Below are 20,280 nucleotides of genomic sequence, written 5' to 3'. Positions count from 1 at the left end.
CCTAATGAACATGAGCATTTTTAGCATTTGTTGGCAGAAAGTAAAGCATTTTGCAAGAATAAAGCATTGTTTTATAGTTTTACGATTTTACCTTGGGTGTCTCCTTACCAGGGGCGGATCTAGAAAATTTTTTATGGGGTGGCAAGGGGGTGGCATGAGAACTACGAGGGGTGGCAATGAAGTAAGCGTCCTTGCATGGTTGTCGTGGATACAAGAAATTATATACTGTATATACTATATTCGGTGTATACACTGGACCTCAAATTTTTATAACATAAAAAACGCAACAACAAATGTTCCTATAAGTACCCAAGCAGCTACCTTTAGCATCTCTACTGTAGCACCCTTTGTCTTAATACTAAGTTAATACATACCGCTTACCAATATCTAAAAACACTGACTGTAACCATGATGGGCAAAGTTGAACAAAATGGTATAAAGACTGTCATATAAATAAAATAGGTTTGCCTAGTTTATATTAATGTTAAACATATATGAAAGGCACACATTTCATAACCCTCTTCTTTAATCCTTTCACTCACTTGATGATGGATTTATGTCTTTTTACTTCTTTTTAGCTCTTTGCCATCCATATGTTTCTTTCTTTCATGACTTCATCTATTCCTTTCCCTTCCACAACATATTTTTCTGTTTTATTTGTCCCTTCCACTCCCATAGTATTTGATTTTTCTATTCTTTTAGGTTAGAAAAATTGATATCAGCCTTTCTTTTCATAGTATCCTGGAAAATGCAGCTTTGAGTTTTGTCTTTCAAGCTTTCTAAACATACACAACACTGAATAGTTTTGTCTCCTTAATGAAGACAAACAAAAACATTAGGCAATATCATAACAAGCGATTTCATATGCACGTATGGAATATTTTGATTGCTAATAAGATTGCTAGTAGCTAATAAGACATGACGGGCTAACTCTAGAAAGAACTGCTTAAAAGATATTTACTGCTTACACAAACCTGCAGTTCAGTTGTTTTAACTACCAAGCAACTACCTCAGGCAATCAACAGTTTAATTTTTGTATTTTTATCCTGATGCAACATTTATCTGTAAAATATGACCGTATTCAGTACTCTGATTTGCTGATGTGAAGCTCAACTTAATCACTTAGACACTAAAGAGAAACTACTAATGTTTTGGCAGCATGTGATGATCTGAGATGCTTTATTAGATCAGAATTACTTTCTAAAGACGTCACGTGAAGAACTCTTTCTTCATGGACATAAGTTGCACGTCCATAATCATTCTTGCCTTTCACCTTAATGATGGAAAAGTAACGTTTGTGCTTTTTATACTTTGTGGTTGCGTGCGCTACCTTTGTTTTGAGATTGTTGTACTTCCCATCAATCTGTTGTTGCGGGTTTGTGCGACTCGGAAGGGATGGACTGCAGCGCGAGAACCGGGCTGCGTGTGACTGCCTTGGATGGGGCGATGCATCCTTTCACGGTAGTTTCCAAAAGTCTACAACAACGCCAGAAAAGATCGCTAGATTTGTCCTAGTCGCTTTTTTAATAAAGTCGCTAAAGGGGTCTAAAAAGTTTGGCAAGTTGGCAAGACTGCGCGGACTTTTTTTACACTGTAAAAGACTTTCTGCTCGAACTGACTGTTCGTGCTGCTTGTGTATGAACTCTGCTACCTCTGGTTGGCTAACGATGGAAATTAAGCCAATCATCATCATTGTCCCACCCCCTCTAAGACACACACCAATCATCGTCAGATATGTGTCTCCCACCCCTAAACACACGCAGAGAAAAACCACATTGCCTTTCTGGTTAAAAGAGCCTTCTCGGGTATATATTAGATATATTAGGACGGCCATTCCCAAACTGTGGTCCGCGGACCACTAGTGGTCCGTGGGGGTACTGCAGGTGGTCCGTGAAAAGGCAAAATAAGAATATGTATATTTTAATATACAAACTCGTTCATATTTTGGGCGAACGTGTACTGCTGCCTAATAAACGTTACTGTGAACTCATTCATTCTGGTGCCTGTTAACGGCACGCTCTCTCAGTTTAACGTCGTTCAATAGGATGCCAGATTTGTATATTCTTCCAGGCGAAAACCCGACTAAAACACACTGTAAACAGGCATTAATGTGTAGCGGAAAAAACACCCAATCTGGCAACACAGCCACCACTCGGTGTTCACCAGTCACGCTGCATGCGTCATCACAACAACACAGACGCTGGTGGAATTCCTGCCGCGCAACTCAAATAGTTTAACATTAAATAACATCATATTTGTCCTAAATCGTTAACGATTAACATAGGCTGCTAACGCATATTCCGGATCTTGAAATAGACTTTGACTAAGCTCACGCTATTTAACGTGCACGTGTGGTGTGCAATACCTACTAGTTCTCATACACGCAATGCCTCGCAGCGCTTCTCGCCCGGGGTGGGACCCCCACCCAGCTAGCCTTTCAAGGTATGTGTAAGCAAATACAAAAATTAAAAGACAGTCAATGCTAATGTAAACCCTGGTTGGATAAGGCTTTAAAGTTGGACATGAAGATGAAATCTGACGCATTTAGCTTCAGTGTTAAAACTGATCAAATAATTGCTGTCTGTGGTGGTTCTATATGGGCTATAATGGCAATCATTTAAAAAAAATAATATGGGAAAAAATAACTATAAATTAGTTCATTTTTGGAACTGTGACCTAGTTTAACATTTTCAAATATATACTATGAACTGAACTAGTTCATTTTAAAATTTGTGAACTGTGAACTAAACTAGTTCATGTAGAAAGTGAACTTTCCCAATCCCAACACTAAGAATATTTATATAAATAATTATGATATAAGGTTAATTATGATATAAGGTTAAGAAACCTGTTGTACTGATGTGATGACCAGTTATAGTTTTAGTGCTTAGTAAGCCTATTTTGATGTGCAGATTAATTCAGGACTTTGTGTATTTTATAATAAGTATTATGAGGTGGTCCGCGAAAATTCTTGATTACAAATAGTGGTCCACACACACAAAAAGTTTGAAAACCCCTGTATTAGGATACAAGCGCTGGGGTGGCATATGGGGTGGCAATGCTTTTATTTAGGGTGGCAACTGCCACCCCAGTAGATCCGCCCCTGCTCCTTACAGCATGTGTTCTCGCGTTCTGTGGACATCCGTGCACAGTTACCACAAGTACACCTTTTGGAACAAAATGTAAGCCAAATTTAGATTTACAACTTATTGTATCAGTACAAAAAATGTCTCTGTATTCGTTGATATAAAAAATAATTACCATTCTGACACGTCCTGTTGTAAACGCGTTTGAGGAGGTGGTCTGTTCTCTACTGTCTGCGCCGATTCCGGGTCTGACTCTGGCTCAAACATGTAAGGACGAAAAATATTTCCCCGAGTAGTCTCCATCATTTACTTATCGGTTTTTCTATTAATATTGTGTGTATTACCAAGGCACAGCGTGACTACGGCATACATGATACTAGTTAACTGTGGTTGGCACGGCTGAGCGTCACTCAGAAAACAACAGGCCAATCAGCAGAGAGGCTCATGAATATTACTTCATGAAAACCAGGTGTTCTGAACAGAGCTCATGAAAGAGGAGCTGGAAAAAATATAGAGACCTTGTTTTTGGGTACTTTTACTGCAAATATTTATTCTTAAGGACATAATAACCTAAAATATAACCCTAAAAGGGCTAATAATACGTGACCTTTAAAGGCTGAGTTTTATGGCTTGGTGGTAAAAACTTATTTCTGGGTTTTTCAGCTTGTTAGCTGTAGACTATTAGCTTTTAGGCCTTGTTATGTGTTTTTGTTATAAGCCAGAAATGCAATATAAAGTCAATGGAGAAGATTGGATTGTTTTCTTCCGGTGGGCGTGGTTTTCAAATAATGCGCTTTCTCCACAACAGTGGTTTACAAACTTTTTTAGGAGCGACCCTAATTTAAAAAAAAAAAATTATGCGACCCACACTCTACCCCGCCCTTAGTAGCAAGCAGGGCGGGGCCGAAAGCCGTCATAGTGGAGTGAGCCTGGTGAAACGTGCACGCGCGCATCTGTATGTATTACCTAATGAGCAGACCCGACGCCAGACACAAATTCACGGATGGGCATTTCATTTTTTCAGGGGGCACAAATGAGATCAACCTCACTGCAATTCATAATATCATTAATTATGAAAATGGGCAAAAAACGAGGAAGAACTGACATACGCAACACAATGGAGGAGTCTTAAAGATTGGACCTAGCTTATACTGAAGCAGTCTAAAAACACGTCGCAGGGCTCGACATCAATGCTGTCAGGAAAAAACTTCGGAGTCAAGTGCAAGTTAACAATATTTATTTAGAAAAATAGAATGAGAGATCTGGAGAGCAAAGTCACTGGTAGATCCACACACGGCACACACCCGTTGACTCACTCTGGATGATAACACTACTGTGGGAATGAAGCACTCCCACAGTAGGAGAGAGTGAGTTGGCGCTACACGATAATCCAGTACAGATCCGAAGGGAGAGAGAGAGCCACCCACGCACTCCGTCGAGAACACCAGCACAGTCACCACACGCAACAGAGGGATGAAACACGGCGCCCTGAAGGTGGATGACAGGCGGAGATGGAAGATGGTAAATCAAAGTTCTCAGACGGGTAATCCACTGTGAAATCCTGATGTAGAAGAGCCACCCGGAAACCACTGGTCACAGCCTAAAAACGAAGCGAACCAGCGGTTCCGAGAAACAACAGTCGTCAGAGTAAATGTAATCCACAATGGTAAAAAGGTGTACTCCACTCACGGGTGATGATGCAAACCGGAGAGAAACAGAGACAGCTGGTGTACCGCCTAGAAACGAAGCGAACCAGCTGTACCGAGAGACAAACAGAGTCAATGAGTTCCAGTAATCCACAAGCGAGCGGTCCGGGCGAAGACGAGTCCCCGAACGCCCGAAACCAAACCTGGGGTAACAAGAGGAAAAGACAGAGAGCGACTGACAAGACAAGGCAGGGCAGCAGGACTGTGATAAAACAATGAGCGCGCAACGAAGGACAGGACTACGTGCAATATAAAGGAAAAGGTAAACGAGACACCACCGGTGAACAATTACCGAAACAAGGGGGCGGAGTTAGTGAACACACGAGGAACCGGCACCACAGGTAAACAACACACACACACAGATCACATAGCCATCGATCACCCAGCAGTCATGACAGACCAGCTCTGAATGTGGTTTGAAGTGTACAAGCTCAAAATGGTTTAGACTCAGCTTATGTAGTTAGCATTGCCTACTTCTGAACCGATCAACCAAAATGCATCTTAATTACCAGGTGCAAACAGAGCCACTTGTCTAAAGTACATAAAAGCTAAAGCTAAAGTTTGGATTCAATAATGCACACCAACGGCATGTCGTTACGTTTATCCTTTACACATTTCTCTTCTCCCCTTTTTAATCTGGGCACCTGATAACACCCGTTACACATGCCTAAATCCGCAACTTCACATTGGTGGTGGGTGCACGATCTACTCTTTTAACATGAAATAACAACTAGAAGAAATTTGGTGAGTACTTTAAAAAAAAAAAAAAAGGTTGTTTTGTCTGGAAAACTGTCACAAAATGTCTATTAGCTGGTGCCCTAGGGATCTGCCCGATCTAGTCTATAGATAATCCGGCCCTGGCCATAGGCATATCTAACAGCCGAAGTCTACTTCAAGTACTTTAAAATTGTCTGTCTCTTTCTCCTAGACAAATTTTCAGTGGTTTAATTTTTTTATCTTTCCACCTAACTTATGTCTGCCTCAGTCTGATTTAAAGGATTTAAATTTTCTTGAAATAAAAATCCTGATAATTTACTCACCCCACAAAATGTTGATGTCTTTCTTGGTTCAGTCGAGAAGAAATTACGTTTTTTTTTTTTTTTTTTAAACATTCCAGGATTTTCTTAATTTAAATAACTTTACAGTTTAAATACAGATAAAAATTGCAGTTTCAACGCAGATTCAAAGGGCTCTAAACGATCCCAAACGATGCATAATGGTCTTATCTAGCAAAACGATAAAAAATGCACTTTTAAACCACAGCTTCTCGTCCTGCACCAGCAGTGTGACGCGTTCATATTCTGCTAAAAGATATACATTTGAGATGTTACTGACAGGTGAAAGGGTATTAACCTGGGCTAGTTTTTTTTGTAAACTGCTAGCACTGTGATTAAATTAATACTGACCAACCAGTTGTAGGTTGTGGAGAAGGAAAGGTTTGCATGTCTGCTAGGTAAACAGACCAAACAAAATCTTTATGGAGATCACTTCATGCTGCACAATATCCATCTTATTTGTACCAGCAGAAGCTATTAATTTTGTCTTAATGTCTGCAGTGCATTCCCATTTAAGAATTTTGTTGCAACGCTTGCTTGTTTAGCTTGTTCAATTGGCAAAGTGGTTGACTACAAATTCTATCAGTGGTGGCCATAAAGTACATACCAAAAAGCTGAACAATGCATTGATTTTTGAGGAAGGAAAAGAGAAGCCTGAGCTGGACAACTTATTCAACTAGAGAAGAGGATACATGTAAGATGTTTACAATCTCATATATTAAAATAATAAACAAATGTGAGAGAGGTTTTTTACAATATTTAGGGACAGTTAGATTAATCCAGGACTAGGCCTTAGTTATTTTAGGACACAAGTGTTTTTTACAAGCATAACTTTTTGGGCATTTTCATGGCATAACATGAACTATACGTTCAATATTCAAGTAAGATCAGAGCATTGCTTTTCAATATTTGATCTACTGGTTTCAAAACGCTGTAAAAGACATGAGGTTAGGGGAGTTCACTTTTTGCTAATATAATTCCTACCTCTCAAAATACTAGATGCTGTAAACATGTGCTGTCATCCACACTGAACAGATCTGTGTCCTGCTCCTCTTTTCATCTTGCAACAGCTTATAGGTGATGTGAATAATGCCATCTACTTGTTGAATTCTCTACTGGTAAAGAGAGATTTGCATCCACTTTTCTGAAAGGGGGAAAAGAATAAAATCTGTAAAGACACATACACTTAAATACAAATGACTGAGATAATTAATTTTACATTATAATAAATTAAACTGTTGAAATAACAATCAAGCTGCATAACCAGCTGGCTATAGCTTTATTGTATGGCATTACCATTGCTTTGAATGCAGTACAATACCAAACAGTAAGCACATAAGGTGACTTGATTAACTAGGGAAGTTATTATATGCATACATTAAGAACCAGTGTGTTTATGTTAACCTATACTAACCATTAACTTCAGAAATTTAGCGGTTAAAAAATTATTTAATAAACTGCTTTATATTGGCATAAATTGAAAAAAGTCAACAGTGTTTCCCAGTCTTTTTACAGGTATCCCTAAAAACTACACAACAATATCTGAATAATTTTTTGTCCTGTAATGTCATGGTAAGGTATAATTATGCATTTCTTTAAAGATCAATATTCAATAATGAACATTATTTTCTTAATCGCTTTTTTACATTTTTGCCTGGGTAACACATTTTATCATTAAATAAATGAACAGTGATTTCTTAAAAAAAAAAAAAAAAATCTTGCTCGCGGCCAACCCATAGGGCAAACCCCACGAAACCTGACTGCGGTCATATATAAGCTGAGGTATGTGTCCATCACGGTCACAACCGGCTTCCATTCTTGGTGGACGAACCGTACTCACAGGTTTCCTGAGGTAAAATTTTACTTAACCAGTCAATTAAGTCCTTATCTTATAAACGGATTACAAATGTAAATGAAATACAAGCATTACGTTTTAAAAAGTAAATACAAAACAGTTATATTACTAAGTGACCAGGTGAGCCGTTTGTTACTTCCAGCTTCAAAGTAAAGCTACCTTCAAAGAATGCAGAATTATCATAATTTTAAACATTTTTAGCAAGTTTATGACACGGTGACACGATGTATATAAACGCGAACAGATAAAAGCCTGTCACAAGAGTTACATACTCGCGCTCCAACCCGCGAAACCTGAGGGCAGCCGGCTAATTCTCGGTGGCCAAACCCTACTATATCGTTTCCTGAGGTAAAGTTTTCTTTTAACAGTCAACAACAGACACTTTCACAAATTAAATCGATTAGACCCTAAAGATAAGTCATAAAATTAACTCTTTTTCAGAAAACGTACACACACACACAAAGGCTTTTAGATTTTACTTTACCGTTAGCGCCGTTAGATAACATTAACGGACGTTACGTCACCTGGCTTAATGGAAATAGAAATAGGCTAGGATTGCGAACTTATGAGCCAAAGTCATGATTGTTATTTAAATATATAATGTTATTTAAATACAAATTAGTATGAATAATCTAGTATGTAACGTTAAAGCCTTGTCTCATTGACTTCCGCGCGAGCTGCGCCGTCACACGTAATTGTGCATCTGGAAAGATTATTAACAGTTAGGTTACGCTGTTTTCTCACCAAGAAACAATGAATTCGACCACCAGTGAATCTGTATTCATTTTAACGTTAGTACTAGTAATATAATACGCGAGTGCGCGGAATTCATTTGCTTTCTCACAAAACTCGAAATCACGATCTCAACACGCTACTCACCATATGAATAACATCTGCTCTTGCACAAAGTGTGTGCACGCTCCTAAAATGTGTCCATTGCAATCGCGAATCTCCTCTCAAGTCGAGTAGGGGGAGGCTGCAGACCTGGAGCCGGTAAATCTACGCAGTTTTACGCCCCTGAGAGTTTTACGCCCCTGTTGTTCCTCGTGCGTCCAGTAGGGGGAGGCTGTATATTAGTATATGAGCTTAGTCATATCAGAGCAGCAGACCACCTTGAAGCGATACGAATTGAGGTTTGTTAAATAATCTGCTAAAGTTATTGTTGTTGATTGTATTATAATGATACATTTATTATTTTTAAACGATTGATGCGATATACTGCCATTAATTATAAGTAACCATTGTTTCTAACACTATTCAACCTTTGCTTTATTTATTTTTTATCAGTGAGCGGAAGCACTTTGACAGCAGGATAAAAAAACATTCAAAGAAGTGGCAAACCATATGAGAGTCATATACAGGAGTCATGCTGTTAAGAAATATCCAAGTCATGGTGTTAATAAATTCTTTTGTGAACCACAATATTGTCTCTTTCTTTTAAATGACCCTTAAACACAAAACACAAAAGTTACATTGTGTTTGTCTTCATAAAATGCTATGTAGGACATGTTTTGAATTGTACATCAGATATTTCATTTAGGTTCCATATGATTACACAGTTTATGTCTAATGGCCTAAATATGGTTAATATCTACATGTAACTTAATATAAAATCACACCATCATATGTCAGTCAGTCTCTTGTATATAAAAACAGTGTATAAATAAATATAAATAGTTAAGTGTGACGTCATCATGCGCCGCTTCCCTTACGAAACAAAAATATATTGCAGTATATTGGAAAATATCATGCAATATATTAGGCAACATATTCCCATATATGGGATTTAATATTTATATTTTCCAATATATTGAAATATATGCATAGACCATACATGTATATTATGCTACAAAATATATTGCAATCAAGACCAAAATGGACACTATATTTTTGCATGTAATGGTTTGTCTTTATATGCTTTAATATATTGCAATATATGCATACACCATACATGTATATTACAAAATATATTGCCATCAATACCAAAAAGGGCACTATATTTTTTACACTATATTTTTTACATGTAATAGTTTGTCTTTATATGTATATACACTCTTAGAAAGGATGTGTAAATTTTTTACACATCTTTGTGCATTAAGCTTTTAACACATTATGTGTAATTTTAACACACAATGTGTCATTTTGTGTTGATTTTGTGTTAATGTCACGACGCGGGAGTGGAGGGAGGACACAAACGCAGAGTTCGGACAAATAAATAACATTTAATAATAAAACTGGAACAAAACACGAGGAGTAACACAGGAACATCCAATACAGGGAACAGACAGGGTAGTAATGACAATAATCCGGCAATGAGTGTGACACAAACACTGGTACAAATACACAAAGACTAATGACACACAGGTGGAATGAATGATGTGATAGTTAACAAGTGTCCAGGTGATGACAATATAGAACAGACACAAAACATGACACGGATCACCGTGACAGTTAAAAGTAACACAAAATGTGTTGTTTCAATAATAACACAGTGATGAGTGAATTCTGGGACAACGCATTTAGTGTGTCGTCCCACAATCAACACTAATGTGTGGTTTTTAACACATTCATTCTAAGAGTATATATATGTATGTATGTATGTATGTATGTATGTATTTATTTATATATATATAGGCGTCAGAGCATGTAGCTCGCAATGCTCAAGTAGGAAGCTGAGATTCAGGCACGAAGAGAGGACAGGATGCATAACAGACACCAGCAACAAGGAGGCTGATAGATAGGTCCTGACCTATGATCCTGACCCACACTCCTAATCAGTAGGTGGCTGTAATGCACCTAAAAGTTGTTTGCCAACTGCCAGTAAATCCCAAGAAGAAGAAGACGGAGGCTGATGTCAGCAGGCTACCCAACCCAAGGAAACTTCAAGCATTACAAGGTAAATAGTTTTCAGAGCTGGTGCTTTCCAGTTTTTATTGCATCTCTGCTAGGAAAGATTTTTGTGAACAAAGAGGGGCAACAGGAGGAGGAAGAGAGTAATCCTTGTTGTTCTGCTCCACAGATACTGTCTTACAACAGTTTCCTACAGTCAAGAAAGCTGATGTCAGAAAATCCATCAACAGTAGAATCTGCGAGCTAAGACACCAGGTGAAGAGCCAAGGCATGGTTTTATAAGTCGTTTAAATCAGTGAAGAACCAAGATAGACTCCTAACCAGGATAACGGACTGTTCTTTTGGCAATTTATTTCTTTGCTTTTTCACGGTTCCCAAAACTTCTTGAAAGTTTGTTAATTATTTATTTATTCATTCTTGTCTGTGCATTTTGTTTATAGATATTGTCTTTATATTGTATAACGGCACTGCTGAAAGTTTGAAATGGACATTGGTAATTTGAGTTGCTTTAATTTATATTTTGTATATTTTTTGTTTAATGGCACTCTTTTAAAATGTAATTTATGTAAATGCAATGCAACACATTTCTGTAATGCAATGTTAAGCCAATAACATTTCCTTTGACTGACCATATGCAAAACCTTTTGTGGTTTTAATAGGCCTGTGTAGCTCTGTACCTCAAATTGGGTTTAGTATATGTGCCTGATTAAAAGAAAATAAAGGTGGCTTTTGATAGATTACCCATCAGTCTGTGTTAATATGTTGTGTAAATGTTTGTATATTCCAGGTTGCATATTTAAGAATTTATATATTTTATGTTTCATATACATACACTGTATATATCTCCATATATGTTCATACATTGTATGTGCATGTTCTCATATATGTACACATATTGTTCATACATTTACAATAAATATGTACATATATTTCCATCTAATTTTACATATATTTAAAATCTATTCCACAATATATCGAACACATATCTACTTATATACTTCCATATAGTTATACATATATTTGAAATATATTTTACCATATAGTAAACATACATGTGTCACTATATCTGTACATATATTGTTAATACATGTTCCCATATATGCACATATATTTCACATATTTCCCAATCTAATTTTACATATATTTTAAATGTATTCCACAATATCGAACACATATCTACATATATTTCATGTATTTTACATATAATTTTACATATATTTGAAATATATTCTACCATATAGTAAACATACATGTGACCCTATATCTGTACATATATTGTTAATACGTTTTCGCATATAAATCGAAATACAATATTGTGGATATTTATAAATATAAAATTGCATATATTTTTAAATATTTAAACACATATATTATATTTAATGTATAATATATTGAAAGCGGCAATAATTTGTATATTTTGCAATATACTGCAATATATTACACATATACAGTCTTGTTCAAAATAATAGCAGTACAATGTGACTAACCAGAATAATCAAGGTTTTTAGTATATTTTTTATTGCTACGTGGCAAACAAGTTACCAGTAGGTTCAGTAGATTCTCAGAAAACAAACAAGACCCAGCATTCATGATATGCACGCTCTTAAGGCTGTGCAATTGGGCAATTAGTTGAAAGGGGTGTGTTCAAAAAAATAGCAGTGTCTACCTTTGACTGTACAAACTCAAAACTATTTTGTACAAACATTTTTTTTCTGGGATTTAGCAATCCTGTGAATCACTAAACTAATATTTAGTTGTATGACCACAGTTTTTTAAAACTGCTTGACATCTGTGTGACATGGAGTCAACCAACTTGTGGCACCTCTCAGCTGTTATTCCACTCCATGATTCTTTAACAATTCATTCACATTTCTTGGTTATGCTTCAGAAACAGCATTTTTGATATCACCCCACAAGTTCTCAATTGGATTAAGGTCTGGATATTGGGCTGGCCACTCCATAACATTATTTTTGTTGGTTTGGAACCAAGACTTTGCCCGTTTACTAGTGTGTTTTGAGTCATTGTCTTGTTGAAACAACCATTTCAAGGGCATTTCCTCTTCAGCATAGGGCAACATGACCTCTTCAAGTATTTTAACATATGCAAACTGATCCATGATCCCTGGTATGCGATAAATAGGCCCAACACCATACACTGCATGAAAAGAGGTGTATCCGTACTAGGAAACTCCTGTAAACACCACTGATTTTCGGAAGTATCTACTAGTTCCACTGAGGGTAAACTTCTAATTCCACCAAGTTAGGAAACTCCCGTAATGATACCAATTCGGATGTATCTTGCTGAGGGGATATTCCTGTGGTATATGCAGCCATTTGTTGCCATGGCAAATAATCCCATTGAAGATTTTGTCAGGGGACATTTTCACACCTTCAGAGGTACTGGGATTTCACACCTTTGCACAATTCTAGTGTCCCCATTGGTGTTTAATCCCAACACTGATTGGTTGCTTTTAAAACCCCCTCCCAAAACTCTGACAACTATTGGGACACAACTTTAAAACTTTTCAGTTGAGATGATTTGATTGGTTACACTTTGTATTTAGCCCAACCCAAGCCCTCATAGTTTAGTGACTTGATTGGTTATTTGCCTGCTATGCAGATAGACTACAATCCCCCCCCACTATATCCTACTATACATGCCCAAAACCCTTAAAAAAAAAAAAACTTGTAATGAGTTTGAAATGTTTATTTAATAAAAAACTGAACAATCCACAATTGTCACAATCACAAAATAATATTACACATAAATATTAGAAGTTGCATACATAAACAATACTATTTAAACTTATAAATATACAGACAGAGAAAGCAATATTAGAGTAAAATAAAACAAAATAAAAGCAACAATGAAAACTACATTCAAAGCAGTACAATGTAATGTAGCAGTGGCGGTTGCAAATTCAAAATAAGTGTTCGGAGTGTCATGTGTGTTGCTTGTGTTTTTAAAATGTGTTTGTTGCTTCATGTAAACCATGTGCATCACGTGTTTAGTCAAAACACGTGATGCACATACACGCACTCGACACGCAGAACACATATTTTGAAATTGGGAACCACACAAATGACGGGCTGTATACATGTTGTGACAAACTTCGCATCAAGTGCTCACAAAAATCAAGTCACCAGCTGCCACTGTAATGTAGTAAATATCTAAATAAAATGAACAACAACTATATTGATCTTGCTTTAAGAAATCAGTCCTACACTGCAAAAAATGACTCTTACATAGTATTATTGTCTTGTTTTTAGTAGAAATATTATTTAAATTAAAATGCTTTTTCTTGATGACCTAAGAAAATAAGTCTAGTTTTAGACAAAATAAATAAACACACACACACTTTAAGTGAATTTGTGCTTAAAACAAGCAAAAATATCTGCCAATGGTGTGAGAAAAAAATCGTACGTTTTCTTTTTTCATAAAAACTTTATTTAAAGCTCCACTGTGTAAGATCTACTCCCATCTAGCGGTGAAAGTCTATATGACAAGCAACTGAATAATACTTTCTAGCCCCCCCCCATTCGGAACGCGTTTTAACTCGTACGGTGGCCCGGCCGTGTCATGCCAAGGTTAACATGGCTTCCAGTAGCTACAAAGCAAAAGCAATGAGAAAAAAATGAACAATTTGCAATGTCCTTTGCCTGTGATCCATCAAAGCACACCGATTTATGTTTAACATGAAAAAAGTCTGATTGTCATGATATGTCCGCTTAAAATCACATACAAAAAGCAACCATGACGGGTTTAAATGGACGCAAATTAATATTATGTCAAAGTACAATGCTTATGTTTTAAGTAAACGTTACATGTCCGTGTATATGTAAGAGCTTTCTCTCATATTGGTGAAAAAAGATCACGCAACTTTCACACGCTTGTAAAATGAAACGAAAGACGCGCAGATCAGACGCTTTTATCAGAGTATTATGTCAGACATTATGTCAGAGTACAATGCTTATGTTTTAAGTAAACGTTACATGTCCGTGTATATGTAAGAGCTTTCTCTCATATTGGTGAAAAAAGATCGCGCAACTTTCACACGCTTGTAAAATGAAACGAAAGACGCGCAGATCAGACGCTTTTATCAATGAAAGGCTAAAAATAGCGCTGTCACCGTGTGTTTGTGCTAGAGGTCAGAAAAGATGAAAAACATTTATCTCAGTACCTCAGATTACATAAATGGGCGGAGAGACGGCGTGTGTCTGTTCGGACACATTAAACCACATGCATGTTTACACTAACAAGTGTTATGCATAATCATGCTAAAGTTAGCCAAGGAACTATAAAACTTCAAGTTTACAACATGGACTGTATAGATGTAAACGAATATGCTGAATTACCTGTGGAGAATATAGAAAGTGCAACTTCAGTGTCCCTTGAGCCCCCTCTTGGAAAACTAACTCCAATAGTGACTTTGGTCTTGATGTTTTTCCTGTCGCGTTGTCGTTTAAAATCCCCGTTTCGCTTCCTTGGCGATTTGTTTTAATGTCCTCGAGAATATGTCTTCAACAGGCTTTCAAATCAAAGCATTAGATCGCAGGTTCATCACGGTGTGCGGTTGTTGTAAAATCCGAAGGATTCAGCTACGCAGGTCACAGGCTGGATACGATACGTCATCAAGCCTGGTTTATTTAAATCAACTGAGCATTACATTCGCAAGTCATACGCATATTACATCAATTTACAATTAACTAAAAATAATTGTCAGCTTTATAATTGTTAATATTCTGAAATAAGACTGTCTTGATGACGTATACCGCCTACACATGCAACCTCCGGAGGCTTCAGCTATCGGCCAGCATGAGTGTAGAGTGAAAGCGCGAAAGGCGGAGCTTGAATTTCAGGAATGTCCCTCGTCGGCGAATGTATTTCAAAGATGGAGGCACAACATGGATTCAGCCAGAGAGCGCTTCGACGGTATGCATTTTAAATAGCAGATTCTACACTTACGAGAATACTTTCATTAGTGGGTGGGAAGTAATTACACATGAATGAGCACATACTTTTGAAAGAAAACATGGGTTTTTGTTAAGAATTAACTCAATAAAGTACACAGTAGAGCTTTAAGCACAATTTTCTCACTCCACTGTTAAGATATTTTTGCTTGTTTAGGCACAAATTTACTTAAATTGTATATTTTTGTCTAAAAACTACACATATTTTCTAAGGTAATTTTGCTCATCAAGAAAATACATCTTGATTTAAGAATTTTTAGTTTTTCTACTGAAAACAAGATAAAAATCCTAAGTTAGAAAGTGATTTTTTGCAGTGTAGATTCAATAGCAGAGCTCTGTCTTGGAATTAATCAAACATTTCTCACTGTAACACTGTCATTTCTCACATTTAAGAAAACCAGTTGCATTAAACCATTCAAGTTTTAAACACATAGATTTGAGTACTGTGAACTTAAAAAAATTGAGTCACATGCAGTTATGCACTTATATTTAAGTTCACACTACCTAAATATAAGTGCATAATTGCACAAGACTTAAGTTCACAGTACTCAAATGTATGTTTTTTAAAACTTAATGGTTTAAGGCAACCGATTTCCTTAAATGGTTTGAGTTAAGTTAACTGTTGTCAGCAAAGGTAAAGTTGATGCACCCTCATCTGGACAGACATCTCTTTGGAACCCTTTGGAAATATAAAAGTACATATAAGTATTTGGCATAATACTAGTACACATATACAGATACACACGACAAATCAAATGACATATAATTAAAGTTGTACATTTTAGAAAGTTTACATTAAACTGTACAAAGATACAACAACATATGATCAAAGAACTTCATAATATACATCTTCTTACTTCATTTTCTGTGTTGATGTCCTCAGAGTCTCTTTGTTGTTCTGCAGCTTCATTACAGTAGGCTAGTTCAATATTGTTTTCTATTAAACACAGAATAAAAAAATAGAATCACATACATCATAACACATCTATTAACTATTTAACCTCTTTAATTTAATAATTTCATTATTAAACTTACATCATTTTGGCCAGATTGCAGTGACATCAATTTCTTCAGTGTCTGGATCAGTCTGATGTTTTAGCTTCCACTGTTACTTCGTTATATTTCTCTGGCAAGCACAGAATTAAAAATCAAAATCACATACATCTGTTTACTATCTAACATGTTTGATTTTAAAAATTGAATGAATAAACATACATCATCTTTACCCAGAAACCTCTTCATCGTCCACAAAGTTGACCACAGTGTACATGACCTCTGTAAACACAAACATGAATAGACTTCATATTTAAAAAGATGAAAAACAGCAAACATATAACGTTTAAATATATTATGACTCCAAGCTTCTTTACAATTAGCATCTAGGTTCTCTTAAAGTGAAGCTGGCTTTGTTACAAATCAATATAAAGCTATTACAGTCTTGAAAAATAAGTAGCATCTACCAGAACTAAAGCAATGAGCTTTTAACAACAAAAGATCGTCTGTATAATTTAAAATAGCAGAGAGACACTTGCTAGCTGCTAACATTTCAAACACACAAGTTACTGTTGCTTTGTTTGTTTTAAGCAAAGAACGTCTCATCTTGGCCTCTTTTAAGTTTTGTTTTTAAAAATTTAAACATCGAATTGATTCTTCTAACAGCCCGGTTTGAATGTTACTTCGCGTATTTTTAACCTCATGTTTACCGCTGTGTACCACGTATACCCTTAAAGTTTTACTGTTTGTGCTTTAAATTCAAACAGTTCTAGTATAAAGACAAAAACGAATCATAGTAAATAACATAATATGAACAAATAGGCAACCGATCAGCGTGATGCAGGCAAATGAATTAAATCAAACTTACCGTAATGTCGATGAGCAAACAAAGAGACCGAGAGTAATGCTGCGTTCCAGGCAGGTTTTTAAACTCGTGAGTTACGACTTCAAAACCACGACTCACGACCATATGCGTTCCAGGCAGCCAGTAACCCGTGTTTTTACAACCTTCTACCGGTGAAAGTGCACTGGAACGGCAGTCAAACCCGTGACTTCCCACCCATGAACTCGTACTAGATCGATGTACTCCCAGTTCAGAGTCGTGAGTCGTGGTTTTGAAGTCGTGAGTTACGAGTTACAGGTTGCCTGGAACGCAGCATAATCCATGCAGTAACGGTTCGCGATTTTGAATCTTCCCATCAAGCCCATAGGTAAAGCGGTCGCACCTGAAGGGTGGAGGTGCATCCTGGGAAATGTAGTCCTTTGGCGTTGTTCCTGCTTGATCCTCTGCTCGCACTTAATATACTTTTTTTATAATCCGCGTTTTTACACTATGCATTGTTCTTTATACTTGATAATTAATAAAAAAATAAAAATAAATGTTTTTATAAAGTTTATTACGTTGACAAAGCATGTTTAGTTGAAAAACATGTTAACAGTTATTTTGAATGATGCTCAGATTTTCTTAAATATAAAATCTTTGTGAATCAGCACTTTCTTGATGAAATACAAAACTCTGTATAAACATGCCTCAGGAATTATGTCTGGGTTTAGTGGATTAACTGCCATACTAATCATTGGAAACATTTAACGTATACCTAAATGAATTTTTACTTAAATATAAGTAAATATAAACTAATACTGAGTTAAGACATGTAGCCTAATTAATTTATTGTAAATGAATGCATTAACTAACAATGAAAAACACGTCATGTTGTAGTTAATGATGACTCTTCAATAGTTTATGATTAGTATATGCCTTAACCCAGCATTAGTTCATGTTAAAGTAAAAATGCATGTATGTCTTTTTTCACTGTGATATATTGACCCTTATTATATTATAAAGTCCCCATCTTTTTTATTTAAATTGATTGATTGAAGACAAACATTATAATATGTGGACTGAGTTTGTACAAGCATGCATTATCATATGCTAAAAGTTACCTCCTCAGATAGACTAGAACATTGATTGGTGCCCAAACATTTTCCTTACAAGGGCCAAACCTGACTGAGGGCTGTGGGCCAAAAGTAAATGTTGTTGTGTTATATTAAAATTAAAGTTGCCCTGATAACCCCTAATTTATAATTTTAAAAATAAATAAGCAAACATTACTCTGTTTATGCATAACTTATGCAGTTTTATTTTCCAAGGCTTTTTGTAGAAAAAAGAAATTGTTTTGCCAATCATTTTAAATATCCTTTTCTCTGTGTGCCACTGCCCCAACCTCTTCATGTTTAGTCTATAGTACCCGAGTCCATTAATTTCCGTGATGCATTTTATAGACCTTCAAGAATGCATGAAACATAAAAAAATTCACTTTAATCCCTTGCATTTAATTTTAATTTACATTTTGTAATGAAAAAATACGAACATCTGCGTCAATGACTTTTGTTTTCTTTTTCCTTATCTCACGTGGCATGATGGGCCAAATTAAAGGTCTATTGTGGGCCAACTTTGGGCACCTCTGGATTAGAAGTACAGTAGCTGACAGGTATCTGCAGATATGTTTACCCAAGTTTGTCAGTCTGTATCACCCAACATGTTTTGCATTCATATGTGAAAGACTGTGTTTTAGATTATGGACCTGTCTATTGATATTTTTGTTTCCAATTTATCAACATCCTAGCTAGCTAAATTTGTTACATGATGTCATTTGAACGGCTTCTTTTAAACGATGTATGCAGCATTGAGAGATACGTGCACAATATTCTGACCTAGGGCAGTTGGAGACATGTTTTCAAAGTGTTGTAAATATATATTCTGAAATAACATTTGTTGCATTTCTCTTGAGTCAGAGACATAATTTTCACACATGAAAATGGTAATTGTGTTCATTGAATTTTAGTTATTTTGAATTATGCTAAGTTTCTTAAATAGACGAATTAAATTATATTAATAATAAACGTATTTAGAAAACACAGTTTTTATGTACCACAATACTGTACGTGCTGTCTTAAGGTCTTGACACACCGGGACGTTTTTCGTGCGCGTTTATCGTCGGCGTTTAACGTGACATTTTTTTGCTTTCACACCCAGACGATTTTTACTGGCGCTGAGCCGAGTGAGGTGCAAATTCACCCCTGGACGTTAGATGGCGCTTAATACAAAACAGATTTATGCCGGTACACAAGGGGGCGCAGCGAAACTTTATGCTTCTGTTCTGACACTCACTTGTCACACAGAAGAAGAAAGCCACACGCTAGTCAATAACAAGTCATATGCTTGCTTTTAACAAAACATGGATATTACTAGTAGCAGCTCGATTTCTAACAGCATCAACTATACAAAGACTACTTCAACTCACCATCAGGACTCACCATCAGCTACTTGACAGTATGATCATGTGAAACATGATCTTCTCAGTTAAAAGCAAACTGTGCATTCTTGTTATAGTCATTATAATTGCCATTTTGAAAACGGTGTGTTTATAATATATATATATATATATATATATATATATATATTTTCTTTGTACAAACAATATCTCCGTGAACTTAAATACATTTGTTAAATCAAATCTATTTGATCAAATAATTCGATTCTATTATCAGCACTCTCCACATAAAATTAACTATTTTGATAGAACACGTTATATCAAAATTAAAGCTCTTTCACAAAATATAAGGTAATGGGTGATCCGATGTGTGTATTTTTAACTAATCTTTTACAAGCACTTTCTCTTGTTAACAATTTTCTCACATTTCCTCCCAAATGTATTGTATTTTGTGATTTGGCTAAAGAAGTAGGTATGTAGTTATTACAA

The 20,280-nt window shown here is 36.1% G+C and overlaps 1 long non-coding RNA gene across 1 annotated transcript; it reads right to left on the bottom strand.

Moving 5' to 3' along the window:
• Positions 1-16,539: 16,539 nt before the first annotated feature.
• LOC135718460 (uncharacterized) lies at positions 16,540-17,421 on the bottom strand. Its single transcript, XR_010520819.1, has 3 exons — positions 17,385-17,421; positions 16,739-16,798; positions 16,540-16,649 (listed from the first exon to the last, which is right to left on the bottom strand). It is a non-coding gene; the product is annotated as an uncharacterized lncRNA (long non-coding RNA).
• Positions 17,422-20,280: the final 2,859 nt, after the last annotated feature.

The sequence above is a fragment of the Paramisgurnus dabryanus genome, chromosome 10, assembly GCF_030506205.2.
Source record: "Paramisgurnus dabryanus chromosome 10, PD_genome_1.1, whole genome shotgun sequence".
In the NCBI taxonomy this organism is placed as follows: Eukaryota; Metazoa; Chordata; class Actinopteri; order Cypriniformes; family Cobitidae; genus Paramisgurnus; species Paramisgurnus dabryanus.
The sequence above is the reverse complement of the archived record's forward strand: the minus strand, read 5'-3'. Positions and strand labels throughout refer to the sequence as shown.